The sequence below is a fragment of the Vombatus ursinus genome, unplaced genomic scaffold (assembly GCF_900497805.2).
Source record: "Vombatus ursinus unplaced genomic scaffold, bare-nosed wombat genome assembly UNPS02014773.1, whole genome shotgun sequence".
In the NCBI taxonomy this organism is placed as follows: Eukaryota; Metazoa; Chordata; class Mammalia; order Diprotodontia; family Vombatidae; genus Vombatus; species Vombatus ursinus.
In genome coordinates, this window is record NW_020954551.1 from 12,698,333 (window position 1) to 12,715,465 (window position 17,133).

Consider the following 17,133-nt stretch of genomic DNA (forward strand, 5'->3'; position numbering starts at 1 on the left):
AGGCTTTGGATGTAGGAGCTTTGGCTTCATTGTCTTATGGTTGTATGTTTTGATCTTCTTTGTCATCAAAGTAAGATAATATAGTCTGACTCTTTTTGCACTTCTTGCTCATGATCTCAGCCAATTACTTGAGTTATAGAGTCTTTGTTAAGGTAGGGGTCTGCTTCCAGTGTGGAGAATGTACTGTCCCAAACTTCAGGGGTTTTGTGCAGTTGTTTTCAGAGATACTTCTAGGGACCTGTAAATTTTCAGTTTTTCCAAGGTGCTATGATCAAGGGCGAGGTGTTCACTCCTTTCCTGGCCTGTACTGTGGTCTATGAGCACTCTTTTCTGTCTTGGAACTATGAGGAGGATTCCCTCTCCACAGCTACTACAAGCTCCACCACGCCAGCGCTCCTCCTTGCCCCAGCATCGCCCCTCAGAACTGTGACCCAAATCTAAGCACGGGCAAAGCAAGAAAATCTTGAACCAGCAGAGAGATTCCTGCAATCCCCCTCTGATCAGCCACTGGATTCCCCCTCAGTCTGTGGACCGGAAGCTCAGGAGGCAGCCCCCACCCAGGGGCTGAGACCCCGTGCTCCTCTCTCACCACCGTAGAAACAGACTTTTCCCACTGACCTTCTAAGTTGTCTTTGGCGTTCGTGGGTTAAGAAGTCTGGAAACCACCACAACTGCCTGTGATTCAGCCCTCTGAGGCCTGCTCCATGGTCGCTGTGGCCTGCACACCTACGCTGAACTGTGCTCCTCTCCCAATACGGCATGATATACCTTTCTGATCTACCATCCAGGCTGTCTTTGGCTGGAAATTTGTTCACTCTGTCTTTTTGTGGGTTCTGCTGCTTTAGAATTTGTTTAGAGTAATTTTTTTGCAGGTATTTGGAGGAGTTTGGGGGAGAGCACAAGCAAGTCACTGCTTTTACTCCACCATCTTGGCTCTGCCCCTGGAAACTGAATTCTAGTCCTAAAGAATGAGTGGGTCAAACAAGAAATCATAGAAATAATCGATAGTTTTGTCAAAGAGAATGACAATAATGAGACAACGTACCAAAATTTATGGGATGAAGCCAAAGCTGTTCTTAGGGGAAATTTTATATCTCTAAATGCTTACATGAGTAAAATAGAGAAAGAGGGGATCAGTGAATTGGGCATGTACCTAAAAGAGCTAGAAAAAGAATAAATTAAAAATCCCTAATTAGATACCAAATTAGAAATTCTGAAAATTAAAGAAGAGATTAATAAAATTGAAAGTAAGAAAACTATTGTACTAATAAAACTCAGATCTGGCTTTATGAGAAAAAAAATCCATAATAACATATATAAACCTTTGGTTAATTTGATTTAAAAAATAGAAGAAAATCATGTTACCAATATCAGAAATGAAAAGGGTGAATTCACCACCAGTGAAGAGGAAATTAAAGCAGTAATTAGGAACTCTTTTGCCCAACTTATGTCAGTAAATCTGACAACCTAAGGGAAATGGATGAATATTTACTAATAAATTGCTCAGATTAACAGAGGAGGAAATAAAATTCTTAACCCCATTTAAAAAAAAAAAAAAACAGAAATTGAAAAAGCTATAAATGAACTCCTTAAAAAAAAATCTCCAGGGCCAGATAGATTTACAAGTGAATTCTACCAAACATTTGAAGAACAATTAATTCCAATACTATCTAAACTATTTGGAAAAATAGGCAGAGTCCTACCAAGTTCCATTTATGATACAAATATGGTGCTGACAGCTAAACCAGGAAGAGCCAAAACAGAGAAAAAAAATCATAGACTAATTTCCCTAGTGAATATTGATGCAAAAATTTTAAACAAAATATTAGCAGAGAGATTACAGCAATTTATCATGAGAATAATATACTATCATCAGATGGGATTTATACCAGGAATGCAGGGCTGGTTCAATATTAGGAAAACTATCAGCATACTTGACCATATCAATAATAAAACTAAAAGAAATCATATGATTATCTCAATAGATGCAAGAAAAGCATTTGACAAAGTACAGCACTCATTCCTGTTAAAAACACTATAGAGCATAGGAGTAAACGGAGTTTTCCTTAAAATAATAAGTAGTAGTTATCTAAAACTATGAGCAGGCATTATATGTAATGGGGATAAGCTAGAAGCATTTCCCAATAGGATCAGGGGTGAAACAAGGATTCCCATCATCCCCACTGTTATTTAATATTGTACCAGAAACGTTAGCTTTGGCAATGAGAGAAGAAAAAGAAATTGAAGGAATTAGAATGGGCAATGAGGAAACAAGACTGTCACTCTTTGTGGATGATATGATGGTCGACTTAGAGAAGCCTAGAGAATCAACTCAAAACTACTTGAAATAATTAACAACTTTAGCAAAGTTTCAGGATATAAAATAAACCCACACAAGTCATCAGTATTTCTATATATTACCACCAAAGTACATCAATAAGAGATAGAGAAATTCCATTTAAAATAATTGTAGACAATATACAATATTTGGGAGTCTACCTGTAAAGACAAACCTAGAAACTATGTGAATACAATCACAAAACTTTTTTCACACAAATAAAGTATCACTTGCTCAAGGGTAGGCTGAGCTAATATAATAAAAATGACAGTTCTACTTAAATTAATTTTAATTTTAATTAATTCAGTATCATATCAATCAAATTACCAAAAAATTATTTTATAGAGCTAGAAAAAATAATAACAGAATTCATCTGGAATAACAAAAGGTCAAGACTATCAAGGGAATTAGTGAAAAAAAAATGCAAAGGAAGGTGGCCTAGCAGTACCAGATCCAAAACTGTATTATAAAGCAGCAGTCATCAAAACTATTTGGTACCAGCTAAGAAGCAGAGTGGTAGATCGGTGGAATAGTTAGGTACGCAAGACATAGTAGTCAGTGACCACAGTAATCTACTGTTTGATAAACCCAAAGACTGTAGCTTCTGAGATAAGACTTCACTGTTTGACAAAAACTGCTGGGAAAATTGGAAAATAGTGTGGCAGAAACTAGGCATAGACCAACATCTCACACCATTTGCTAAGATAAGATCAAAGTGGGTACATGATTTAGACTTGAAGGGTTATACCATACACAGATTAGGAGAGTGAAGAATAGTTTACCCATCAGATCAATGGATAAGGGAAGAATTTATGACCAAACAAGAGATAGAGCACATTATGAAATGCAAAATGGATAATTTTGATTACATGAAATTTAAAAGTTTTTACACAAACAAAGCCAATGCAACCAAGATTAGAAGGAAACAAAAAGCTGGGAAACAATTTGTATAGCCACTGTTTCTGATAAAGGCCTCATTTCTCAAATATATAGAGAACTGAGTCAAATTTATAAGAATATGTCATCCCCCAATTGATAAATGGTCAAAGGATATGAACAGGCAGTTTTCAGATGAAAAACTATAGTCATATGAAAAAATGCTCTAAATCACTATAGTAGAGCAAACCAAAACAACTCTGTAGTACCGCCTCATACCTATCAGATTGGCTAATATGACAGAAAAGGAAAATGATAAATGTTGGAGAAAATGTGGGAAAATTGGAACACTAATGCATGGTTGGTGGAATTGTGAACTGATCCAACCATTCTGGAGAGCAATTTGGAACTATTCCCAAAGGGCTATAAAACTGTGCATACCTTTTGATCTAGCAATACTACCACTAGGTCTGTATCCCAAAGAGATTATAAAAACAGGGAAAGGACCCACTTGCACAAAAATATTTATAGCAGCTCCTTTTGTGATGGTGAATAATTGGAAATTGAGGGGATGCCCATCAATTGGGGAATGGCTGAACAAGTTGTGGTATATGAATATAATGGAATACTATTGTGCTATGAGAAATGATGAACAGGCTGACTTCAGAAAAACCTGGAAAGACTTGTATGGTCTGATGCTGAGTGAAGTGAACAGAACCAGAGATTATTGTATATAGTAATAGCAACACTGTGTGATGATCAGCTCTGATAGACTAAGCTCTTCTCAGCAGTACAGTGTTCCAAGACACTTCCAAAAGACTCATAATTGAAAATGCTGTCCACATCCAGAGAAAGAACTGTGGAGTCTGAATGCAGATCGAAGCATACTATTTTCTCTTTTTTTTTTCTTTCTCATAGTTTTTCCCTTTTGTTCTGATTCTCCTTTTACAACATGACTAATGTGGAAATATGTTTAATATGATTGTACATGTGTAATCTGTATCAGATTGCTTGCTCTCTTAGGAAGGGTGGAGGGGAAAAAGAGGAGGATAAAACTTTGGAACTCAAAATCTTATGAAAATGAATGTTGAAAACTATCTTTAGGCATAATTGGAAAAAATAAAATACTGTAAAGTGGGGGGGGGTAACACCAAGGTTTTTAAAAATGGAAGACCTGTTATAAGGAGGCACAGGTTTTGGGGAAAAGATGATAAACTCAGGTTTATACTGGTGCTGAGTTGGAGGCAGCAGTGGGATCCACAAGGAGAGATGTCTTGAAGGCAGCTGGTGGAATTATGGAAGCTGTCTGTGTAGTGGTGATAGCTGATTGAAGCACTAAGGGTAAATGTGTTTGACAGGATGTATTTGAATCCAAGGGAGGAGACTGGACCCAGTAGGAAGGGATGATCAGCAATGTCTTAGTTGCCAAAGAGGTCCTGGGAAAGTGGCTGGGGCCAGTTGGGGGTGGTAGTAATGAATGAAAAAGGACCATGGGATTTTGTGCTGAGGAAGTCTTTCATTTGTGAAAGAGCAGTTTCAAGAGGATGGTAGCCAGATTACAAAAATTTGTAGAGAGATGGACGCTGACAAAGAAGGTGTGTCAGGTCTGTGCAACTCTTTTTAAAATACAATTTTTTTAATTATGATCTTAACAATCATCAACATACATGGACATTTCATTATACAAAGAACAAACAAACAAGAAAAGGATTGCCCATGAAACTGTGGATTTCTTTTCTGTGATGTTTGTTTTAAAAGAAAATATGTATTAAACTCGACATGGTAGTGTGTCCCTTTTTACATTAACCAAAAATCAAGCTTCTCTTCCCAACTGCTCTAGGGTAGCATCAGTTTCTGTTGCCTTTGATCTTCCAGAAATTAGTCCATTTTATCTGAAATGGGATAAACTTGGTTTAAAGCAGTTACTTGGGGAGATATTCTTTAAATATTTGGATCATACACATTTTCTAGTTGTAAACTCTCACAAACTTAAATACCTTGCAAGCATTTGTATATAAATATGAATTCAGCTCACAAGAACAAGCGTTAAGTGCCTGCCCTGACCAAAGTACTCTGCTAGGTCCTGGGAGCGGGCCAGAATTTAGAAAAGGCATGTAATTTATAGTCTTATTGGAAGATATGATTTGTATTCATATGATTATAATACAAAATAATATTTGGTAAGTGCATAAAGGAGTTGACCTTTCAGGGAGGTAAAGGGCATCAGGCAAAGTCTCCAGATAATGGTGGGAATTTGAGTAATAAAAGATAGGCAGGAATTCTGCTTAGGGTAGAGCAAAGAGTATTCTGGGCACAGAGAACAACATGAAGAAAGGCAGAAAAACAGCACCCGTATGGAAACAGGGAATCATCTCGTGTGGCCTAAGTGTCAACATAAAGAAGAGAATGGTGTGTGATCCCCCCGGAAGGTAGTGAGCTGGGCTAAAGAGGCTGCCGATTAGGCGTTCAAGCTCAGACTGAGTGTAATTGGGCTCCCAGGAGGGAAGGACGCACTCATGGCACCACAAATCTTGTCAGGTGTCTGCTGTGTAAGACAATGGTGTCTCTTGGTCTCCAGGAAGCATCAGCCCCTGTGTGTGAGACAGAGAGCGAGGTGGTTCTTGGTCACTGATTTTCCAGCTGTCGTGGCTGCTTTTGGTAGTTTTTCTGCCTCTTCCTTCCTTTTCAGACTGTCAGTTTACTGCTTTCAGCCTCGTGCTGGTGGTGCCTCCCCATTCCTTTAGGATTGATGAATATAATTCATCTAAATTCGTCTAAAACAAGCATCCTTAACCTTTTCTTGTGTGCTGGGCCCCTGTGGCAGTCTGGTACAGCCTATGGACCCCTTCTCAGAATCGTGTTTTTAAATGCAGAAAATGAAATACAGAAAACTAAAAGGAAACCAATTATACTTAAATGTAATTATCAAACATTTTTTTTTTTAAAAAAACCCACAAGTTCACAGTTCCCAAGTTAAGAATTCCTGGTCAAAAATAAGATCACATATGTTTTGAGTGAAGGCCCAAATGGCTAAATAATATTTTGTTTCATGACCTAGGAAACTGATTTTGGTTCCAGGAGAACCAAAAAGGTGGCTTAGCAAATGTTAACCTTTGGTTTTATTTTTTGGGTGAGAATCACAAGATCACAGAAATTCTGATTTGAAAGAGACCTCAGTTACCTCATTTAACCCACTTTCACCTTCCAAACAAATGGTCACCTTGCCCTTGCCTGAAGAGCTCCAGTAAATGGGGAATCCATGAACAGTGAGTGCCCTGCTAAACCCTAAGAAGCTATTTTACAAAAGTAGAAAAGAATCTAGAGCTGGTTGAAATTGTGCTCAACTTTCCTGCCCACTCCCTGCCATTTTGTGTCCTACTTAGTGTGTTGACAGGATCTCTGAAGCCTTAATATGATAGAGATGATGACTAGATCATGTTTTCTAATTGTATTCATGGCATTTTAAACCACCAGTTCTGATCTGAACACCTCTTGTCCACTTGGGCACCTGTTAATCTGGCAAAGGTAAGTGATACTTTGCCATTCTGGTAATATCACTGCAGGCATTCCTTCTACTAGTACTGATAGTAAATAAAACGTTAAAACTGAATGTTGATAGAGTTATGGGAAACAAAGATCAGGAAAGGAATCAGCACTTATATAGCACCTCCTGTGTGCCAGGCACTGTGCTGAGTGCTTTTATAAATATCTCATTCGATCTTCACAAAAACCCTTCAAAGTAGTTGGTGTTATTATCCCTGTTTTACAGTTAGAGAGACTGAAGAAAACTGAGGTTAAATGACTTGCCCAGTGTCATGCAGCTAGTAAGTGTCTGAGGCTGGATTTAAATTCACTTCTTCTGTATTCCAGATCCAGCACTATCCAAGGTGGCTCCTAGCTGACCAGTACACTTCTGCATTGTTAGCTGTACAACAAATTGATTAAACTTCTTGGGAGAGTTCTTTGCCTACCTATAATGGTTATGAAAGCATTCATAACTTTTTTCTGAGTACTTTCCTTTGTGGAGTGTAACCAATGAAAATAACCCCAAAGATATGTCCCTGAGATGTTCACAGCAGCATTATTTATAATAGTCATTGTAAACAACCTCAAGGTGTAATTATAAAAAAATGGTTAAGCAAATTGTAAACATAGAGTTCTGTATAGCTATTAAAAATGGTGTATAGATACATCTGCTATATTGATGTAGGGGAAAGTTTTATCTGAAATATTGGCTGAAAAAGAGCCTCACACAAATTACAGCTCTGTGAAATGTTTTTGTGTACATTTTACAATTCCAGAAGGAAGTTTGGAGAGATGGAAAGCATTTAGTGTTTAATACCTGTTAGGGATGTGTTTTCTTTATAGTTACTTACATTGATAATTTTTAAAAAGAAAACATCTTATAACTTTTAGTAGATACAGCTTTCAGAAACTTTTAAGCTCACTTAAACTTCCAGGTAGCAGTAGATTTTTAAAATAAAACTATATATTTTTTCTGACATAAAGAAGGTTAGACAATAACCAGCTTGGGTGTTAGAGAGATGCATGCAGAAAAAGAATTTTATTAATTCAGTGCCTTCTCTGGGTTGTGAAATTGCTGGAGTAAACATAGACTGCAGTAAGACTAAACATAGATGATATCATCAATAGCAAGGTTAGTTTAGTATGATTTGAAAATTACTTTTTCTGCCATCTAAATTGTAGATTGTCTGATATTATAAATTTCTGAATCGGATACTGCGGATAGCTTTGCACATGTGTATGTTTTTATATACAACATATATGTACGTGATATGGTGTCTTAATATCATACATATAAAGGAGAACATACTTGTGATGGGGACAGTATAAGAAACCCCAGATTGTATAAGTTTCCATGGACTTGAGTCAAAAGACTTATTTCCAGTTTGTTATTTATAAGGCAAGAGCGGGTAATGGGGCTGGGTCTTTTGAAGTAGAAAACAAAGTCTTCTATTCAGTCTTCACTTTAATAGACTACACATGATGGAAGATTGGCATCCTTGAGGGTTCTGTAGCATTGGGTTTGGCATTGTTTGTGTTCCAATCATGTGAACACTGGTGGGAAATGATATTGCCCTAAAAACAAAAAGTAAACTAATTATTTCATGCTGCCCTTCATGTGGCAATCAGTGGAGAATCACTTGGGAAAATAGGATGTCCAGATTGTTATGTACAGAGTGAAACCACCAAATATTCAGAACACGATGTAATGCTATGATGAACAAGAAGAAGACCATTCAGAATGAAAATTAGGTAATCTTAGAAAATAAGGTACATTTAAAAATGTTTTTGACCAACAGATGTTATGTAGATATCGATGTAGATATATACATGTTTGTGTATATAATCTTTTTTGCTCCCAACACAATATAAAAGGAGTATTAAAATGTTTATCTGGTTATTAATCTTAACTATTTTAAAAACTTAAAGATACTGATAGAAGTCAAATAGATTATAAAGCCCATTAACTAATCTATACATCTGATCTATACCTATCTGAAAGTTGACCCTTTGTTATTGGAGAGGGTAACTGTGTTCGAATAAACAATTACATTTGAAAGCTGCCATCCACCCTTTTCCATTCTTCCTGAATTTTGCTCCCAGCCCACATCTCCCTGATCTTTGCCTCTCTCCTCCACTTGTTTTCACATTTGGAAGCCAATTTATGGATATGTTTTGAAATAGATTATAATCATACTTCTGAAACCATCTTGAGCTTTTCCACGGGACATTTTTAAATTCCTTTTTCTACTTTCTTGTCCTGAATTATTTAAATGACATAAGTAATAGAGTTTCCACTTCCCCTGGGCAGTTATTCCTCCATCTGTCCAGCTGCAGTCAGTGTTCTCTTTATCCCAAAAGATCGGTGAATGTTCTTCTTCGTGGCTGTTCACAGCTCATGTGCTGACTGTCAGCTCTCTTGATTTTACCTGTGTTGACCCAAATTGAATCACTAGAGGAAAAGCATGCATCTCTTTAGGTTTGAGGTACATATTGCCATCCTATTGTTTCATTATACATAGCACCAATCTTACAAAAAAGTGTTTTTACTATACTTTATGAAAACGATATTTACTGTTTAAATATCTGTAAGGAAGAGGGGAAGGGAAAGGAAGTGTCTATCCTCTGTTCCACCAACTGCCCCAATCAGAACATCAGGATATGTTAGTGCTAATGGCTCAGTGGATGTAAGGCCATGAATTGGAGTCTGGAAAACCTGAGTTCAAATCTTTTCTCAGACACTTAACAAGCTGTGTGACCCTGGACAGGGCACTTTACCTCTGTTTGCCTCAGTTTTCTCATCTGTAAAATAAGGATAACTTTTTATTACAACAGCTTCCCAAGGGGATTATGAGGATCAGATGAGATATTTATAAAGCATTCTGCAAACCTAAAAGTGCTATATAAATGCTAGCCATTACTGAACATTGAAATGACTTTGAGCCCTTGGATGTTTTTTTTTATTTCGAGTAGAAATTAAAAGCTATGTAATCACAAAATGATTACAGTAATTGTTTTTCTTTTTTAAAATAGATTGATGACTTGGTTTTTAACATCATGTAATTACCAAATATGCCCTTTCCCCTTCCTCACGAGCTGTCCCTTATTTAAAAAAAAAAAAAAACAGACTGGGGGGAAAAAAAACACAATTCAGCAAAGCCAACCAGCACATCACTAGTAGCTGAAACATAGCATACACATCATTGTAAACCTATTGTCTCCTACCTATCCAGTGAAAGGAGGGAGGTGCCTTTTCTCATCTCTTTTCTGAGTCAAAGCTTTGGTCATTATGATTATACAGAATTCCCTTTCATTTTTATTGGTGTTATTTCTTACATTATTGTTGTTATTGTATATATTGTTTGGCTGTGCTCTGGTTCTCCTTACTTCAGTATGAATCAGTTCATGTAAGTCTTCCATACTTCTCTGAATTCTTCATTTTCTTTGTTTCTTTAAAGCACAGTAATATCCCATTATACTTGTGTTCTACACTTTATTTAGCTACTACCTGTACAACAAGCACATATTTTGTTCTAGTTATTTTCTACCACAAAAAGTGATGCTATGGATATTTTAGTATCAAAAAGGGCCTTTCCTTCTTTCTTTAACCTCTTTGGGATATGTTGGGGATCTCTGATTTAAAGAGGGTGGTCATTTGTCACTTTTGTTTGTTTAGCCTCATTCCAAATTGCTTTCCGTAGTGGTTGGACCAGTTCATAATTCCACGAACAGCCTGTAAATCCGCAGCTCCTCTGGAATGGACTTTTTCTTTTCTTTTCCAGTCTGTAAGATATGAGATGAAATCTCAGAATTCTCTTGATTTACATTTCTCTTATTAGTGAGTTGGAGCAATCTTTCACATGTTAATACTATATGTAGAGGCTATTCAATTTATAAATAAACTCCTGATATAAGCATTAGTTCAAGTAAATTCAAATCTTCTTTCTGTGTAATATTTTCTTGACAGGAAGGTGCTACTATCTTTGTGGCCATGAGCAAAGCCTCTGACCACTCTGAACTTTACACAATTCTCTATGATTCATCTAGTAAGTTATGGAGAGATTCCAACCTTCAGCAGTGGAGGGAATTCCCTGACTGATGACATCACAGATGTTTGACATATGCATGTATTTTCTTTTAAAGCACCAGTGGAATTAATTTTTAGCTCATCCAAATCAGATTACTTGAATTTATTTTATATATATAGAATAAATAAAGGTGTGTGTGTGTGTGTGTGTGTGTGTGCACGCGCGTGTGTGTGTAAGAAAGAGGGGCAGCCTGGTATAGTGGATAGAGAAGTGGCCATAGGGACAAGAAGGCCTGGGTTCAAATCCACCTTCTGAAACATACAGTGTAATTTCACGCAAATCACTTACCCTTTCAATGTCCTACACAGCTGTGGTGATGATGATGATGGTGGTAGTAGTGGTGGTAGTGGTGGTGAGGACAATGACTAGCATTTATTAGGACTGTAAGATTTCCTTATCACAATAATCCTAGGAGGTCGGAGAAGTAATTATCCCCATTTTACCAGTGAGGAAGCTAAGGCTGAGGGAAGTTTCATGACTTGTCCAGGATCCCATGGCTAGGAAGCATCTAAGGCAAGATCTGAACTCGGATTCTCTGACCTTTGTGCTGTCTAACTGCCTCCGAGATCATAGTTGTAGAACAATTTCAGATCTAGATCCAGATCTGATCTAGAACTGGATTCAGATCCAGTTAGAAGGGACCTCAGAGCCCAGTTAGCCCAGCCTGTATCAGAATGGGAATTCTCTGGCCAACATATCTGGCAGATTATCTAACCTGTGCTTGAAGCCCCTCACTTAGGAGGATCCAGGATTTCCTGAAGCCCTTGAGAGCAGTTCTGTTAGAAAAGTTATTGTTCCATTAACCTGAGTAGTTCTTCTGTGCAACTTCTGCCTTTGCTTCTAGTCTGGTTTTGGCCACTAGAAAAATAAAACGAAGTAAGGCCATTAGCTGGCTGGCTGAAAGACATGGTGGGGATCAGGACAATGAGCAGCAGCCTGAAGTCTTTGCCATCCACAGAGCAGTTGAACAAGCTCAGCATGTTTAGTCTAAAGAAGAGAGCACTGCAAGGGCCCATTTACCTGTCTTATCAATAATCATAATCCACACTCCCATTTATCTCATGCTTTTAGTTTTGCAAAGAGCTTCACGTAAGTTATCTCATTGGATCCAACTGTCTGCAGATATTGAAAGGGCTGTCAAAGGGAGAAAGGACTAGACTTACTCTGGAATTCAAGAACAGAAATGCAGATTTTGACTGAATGAAAGGAGAAATGTCCTAACCGTTTGAGTTGTTCAGAAGGAGAATGGGCTGCCTTGGGAGGTATTGGGTCACCCTGAGTAGAGGCTTGTTCGGGATGTGAGATTGATTTTCTGTTCATGTATCCCTATTGAATTTCATCTTATTAGGTTCAGCTCGGTGCTCTAACTTGTCAAGGTCTTTGGATGCCGATAGGAAAAATTTCTGTTGAGATGTGGGATGAACTGAGTGGCCTCAGGTCCTTCCAACTCCGAGATCTAAACTCAGATCCCTCTTCCACGTGACAGTCTTTTATACATGTACTTGAAGATAGTTTCATGTCCACCTTTCTCCAGGTCAGACATCTGGTGCTCACACAGTCTGGTTTCCAGTCTCCCCAACACCATCCAGGTTGTCTTTCTCTGCACACACCCCAGCTTATCAACATCTTTCCTCCAAGGTGGCTCTCAGGCCTGAGCCTGGTGCCACAGATGGGCCTAACTGAGGGAGGGTACAGTGGTGCTACCGTGCCTTCACTCTGGATACTCTTCTCCTACTGCAGCCTCCCTTCACGATGAACTTTTTACGTAACTTTTTTTTTTATACCCACCCTATCATACCATGAGGCCTGAAGCTCACAATGTACTGAGGTGAGTGAGAAAAGGGGTAGGTGGAGCTCTATTGGAAGAAAATAGAGAACCCAAGAAGAAGCCACAGCTTGGCTGGGGGCAGAAGGGATGATCACAACTGGTGACAGAGAGAAGGCTGAGCTGCTTTTGCCTCTGTTTTCTCTGCCAAGGACAATGACCTTGGCCTTGGAAATGGCAGAACAAAACTGGGTGATTGAGGAGTTGCTACCCAAGATAAGTAGGGAGATAGGAAGAATGTAGTAATGACCTGTGGTAAGTTTAGGTCCCCTCCTCCAAATGAACCATGTCCTCCCATAGAGAGCAGTCTGGTTGCTCATAGAGTTTGGGGTCCAAGGTGATGGCCAGGGCTCAAACTCAGGTCCTCTGACCCCAAATCTGATGCTTTCTCTTTTTCATGTTGCCTCACCACAAAGGTTAAGAGAAGTCTAATATTATCCATTTGATGAATCACACAAGTCTATGTGTTGTTGTTTGACCTTCATTCTTAAGAAGGACCAATGACATCAGGAGGGTGATGACTTGACTTGCAAGTGAAATGGATTTAATTGAGGCAGAGCTGTGCAAAGTCATCAGCCTCACTCTGTCCTCCAGAGTCATCAGAGTCCAGTGGCAAGAAATAGGCCAAGATAACTGGCAGTGGCCCCGGATGCAGTGGGAGACCTTGGCTTTTTTCGTGTGTGTTGTATTTAAAAAGACAACCATACAAATGTCATTTCTTAAAGCTTCAGGTATCTCAGTGATGCCAGATAACTGAAATTCTTCCTTTAGACCCTGATGCTCTTTTTGTTCCTTCAGACTAGACCTCTTAAGCCTGTGAATCTTGGGAAGTGGTGTGGCAACTCGACTCTTCAGTGAAAGGGTCTTTTAGAAATGGATTTCAGAGAGGCACATTGAGGGAACCATTGGCTCATTTGTAAATTCTGAGGCCATCAACCTTGAATGGTTTGCCACCTTGGAACCTGACCTGCAGCAGCCCTCCCCATAATCATGGCCCCAGGAAACATTTTCTTAGCAGCAGAGCTCTAGAGAATAAGGTATTAGTCCCACCTTTGCTGTCCCTTTTTCTGTATGAGAATTTTTCATTCTTTAAGGTTTATTTTATTGATCTAGCCACTAAGACCCATGTTTTTTTTTTAAAAGGCTTGTGGTTTACTTTTCTCTTTAATGTGTACTTGTAAATGAATATTAATTCCACTGAATAAAAAAAGACATACACCCATTTTTGTCCAGCTGTCTTAGAAGAGGCTTGTTGTGCTCTCCATTTGGCCTGAATTGAATAAAAAGCTTTGTGCTGATTTTGCGTAAATTATTCATGAAGAGCATCTTAAGATTTTTGCAGAGGATGAATGCCCTGTGTTGAAGAGAAGTAAAATAGTTTCCTTGTCCGAACAATGGCAGTTTCCCCTGAATGCTAAAAATCTACTGTGTAATGATTTTTAAAAATTAGATTCAGCAAACATTTATTGTATACCTACTATGTGGAAGGAAGACGTTATGGTAGACACTGGGAGACAAAAATAAGACATTATTCCCCACCATGTACCCTTTCTCTAATCAGTTTAGGTTCTGTATTGCCCCTACCAAAACCATTCTTATTTCCTGCCTCCATGTCTTTTGTCCATGTCAGTCCCCTCACCTGGAACTTTGTTCTCCCCTTTCCTTTTCATTAGTCTCTGATTGCCTACAAAGTGCAGTCCAATAGAAATTCCTTAGCCTACTATTCGAGAGCTCTCCACACGCACAGTATAACTCTTTTTCAATCAAAGTTCCCATCGCCCCCCAGTGTAGCATCTTAGAGCTGAAAGGAACTTCCCAGGTCTTCTTGTGGACACCCCACAACATCCTTTAAAGTGGTCATCTAGCTTCCATCTACCCAGAGCTAGAGACCACACTCGCTGTGTTCTGACCAAGGCCAAGCAGAGCAAAATTATTCCCTCCCTCACCATGGGCCCTCGTGAGGTGATGTTACTTCTTTTAGCTGCTGTATCGCTGCTGGCTCACTGAAGCCAAGGAGTTTTTAACATGAGCTACTTTCTAGCCTTATCATCTATATTCTGTAATTGTATAGTTGATCTTTTTTAACTCACCTGCAGGATTTGGCAAATATTCCTATTCAACTTTATGTTGCTTATGTTGGCCCGTTGTACTGGCCTATTAGAGTCTTTTGGGATCCCGGTTCTGTCATCTAGTAAATTAGTTATCCCTCCCAACTCTATGTAATCTGGAAATACAATAAACCAGCCATCTCTGAGAGCGTCCATTTATCCAGCACCGCAAGCTCTGAGTGTAGTTATGAGCTAAGTCATCGATACAGATGCTGAACAGAATAGGACCAAGTACAGGCCTCACCCTTCCCACTAGGAACTGCCATCCAGGTTGCCATTATTCTGTTAATCACCAGTCTTTGAATTAGGCCAGTTATTTTAATTCACTATTTGCCAATCACCTCTGTTCAAGGCACTCCACTAGGTCCTGGAAGTTGAGATATGTAAAGTCACAGCTTGCTGCCCTTGAACAGCTTAAACTCTACTAGAGGGGACTTTTGCACAAGTGAAGTGCAAGGTAGTTTCTGATGGGACAAAGGAGAACTAGAAAATGTTCTGGGGATTTTTGAGGAGTAAGAGAGGAGAGCAAAGGAAGCTTCCTGGCACTTGAGCTAAGCTTGGAAGAAAGAAAAGAGTTGCAGTAGACAGAGATGGAGAAGGGGTTAATTTCTAAAATAAGAGGCAGTCTATGCAACTATTCACTGAAGGAGATAGCCTGTAAGACACATGGTCCAACGTGAGTTGGAACAATGCGTGTGACTGTTTGACTGAAACAATAGATAAAGGGGGAAGGCAAGTAAATTGGCACCACATTATCGAGGGCCTCAAAGTCAGCCCAAGGGGTTCTCTAGGCTAGATGGGCATCACTGTAAGTTCTGTTTGTTAAGAGTGGGTCTTCTTATCTCCAGACTGGAAGTGCACGGGCTCCTGACTGGCCCAGTCCCACTTAAATTGGCCTGGGAGCTTTGACTTGTTCCATTTTTGCCATGGACAGGTTTGCCCCTCTTTAGGCAACCTGCTGGCCTCCCACTCCCAGGGACTTATCATCTTAATGCCAAGCTTATTGCAGAGACCTCAGAATCCTGAGCTCTAGAGATCTATGAGCCTCAGCCTCCCCAGAAGCAGTGATTACAGTCATGAACCACCCTGTCCATCCACTGTAAGGTTTTAAGCAAAGGAATAACATGCCTGATTTGTACGTTAGAAAGACCACTTTGCTCCCTTGGCTTAAAATTTGGGGATTTTGGTCCTGGCCCTGTGACTGTAAAGCTCATACTCTTTGCACATCAAGGATGTCCCTTAATGAGGCATTAATAAATATTTGTTTACTTAATAAAAACATTCATTTGATACTCGTTTAACAAAAATAATTGTCAAATGAAATAAAAGTGAAAGCATATTGACAGTGATATTTTTTAAATGTTATGTCCAGGTGGCAAGCTCAGTCATCCAGGCAGCTGGCATTTATTAAGTATCTCCAGTGTGCCAGGCATTGTGCTAAGCTCTGGGAATACAAAAAAAGGACAAAGACAGCCCCTGCCCTCAAGGAGGGCAGTCTAATGGGAGAGACAACATGCAAACAATAAATAAGATATATATAGAATAAATTGGAGATATAATCAACAGAGGGAAGGCACTAACATTAAGGGAGATTGGGAAGGTTTCTTATGGAAGGTAGGATTTTAGCTAAGAGCCAGCAAATGAGATGAGATGAGGAGGGAGAGAATTCCAGGCATGAGAGACGGCCAGTAAAATGTCAGTGGTCTGGAGATGGGGTATCTTGTGCAGGGAGCAGCAGAGAGACCAGTGTCACTACATCACAGAGTGTGTGGGAGTGAGTAAGGTAGCAGAAGACTGGAGAGGTAGGAGGGACCAGGTGAAGAGTTTACAAGAGCTTTGAATGCCAAACAGATGGTTTGGTATTTAATCCTGGAGGTAATGGGGAACCACTGGAGTTTATTAAATGTGTGGGGCGGGGAGGAAGGGCACAGCTTGGAAGATGACGTGGTTAGATTTGTGCTTTTGGGGGTTGTGTTTGACAGCTGAGGTGAGAATTGGATCAGGGAGAGACCAAGTAAGGAGGCAATGACATTGATCCACGATTGAGGTGATAAGAGTCTACATGGGGTGGTAACTGTGTTGGAGCAAAGAAGGGGGCATAGAGAGACATCATGAAGGCATGATGGCCAGAATTTGGCAACAGATTGGCTATGGTGGGGTGAGAGTGAGGAACCCAGGATGACACCTAGGTAGTGCCTTGGGTAGTAATAGGAGACTTAGGAAGAGATGGGGGTTCTGGAGGAAAGATAGATAGTGAATTCAGTTCTGGACATGTTGAATTTAAGATATATATGAGACGTTTGGTTTGATCTGATCTAATTGATTGATCAAGTGAAAGGGCTACCGACTGGCCCAGTCCCACTTAAATTGGCC

At 39.3% G+C, this 17,133-nt stretch overlaps 1 protein-coding gene across 1 annotated transcript in view; it reads left to right on the forward strand.

Annotated features, from left to right (window-relative positions):
- Window positions 1–17,133, forward strand: part of SLC25A26 (solute carrier family 25 member 26) — a 160,513-nt gene that overhangs the window by 125,187 nt on the left and 18,193 nt on the right. The gene's annotated exons all lie outside the window — the stretch shown is intronic.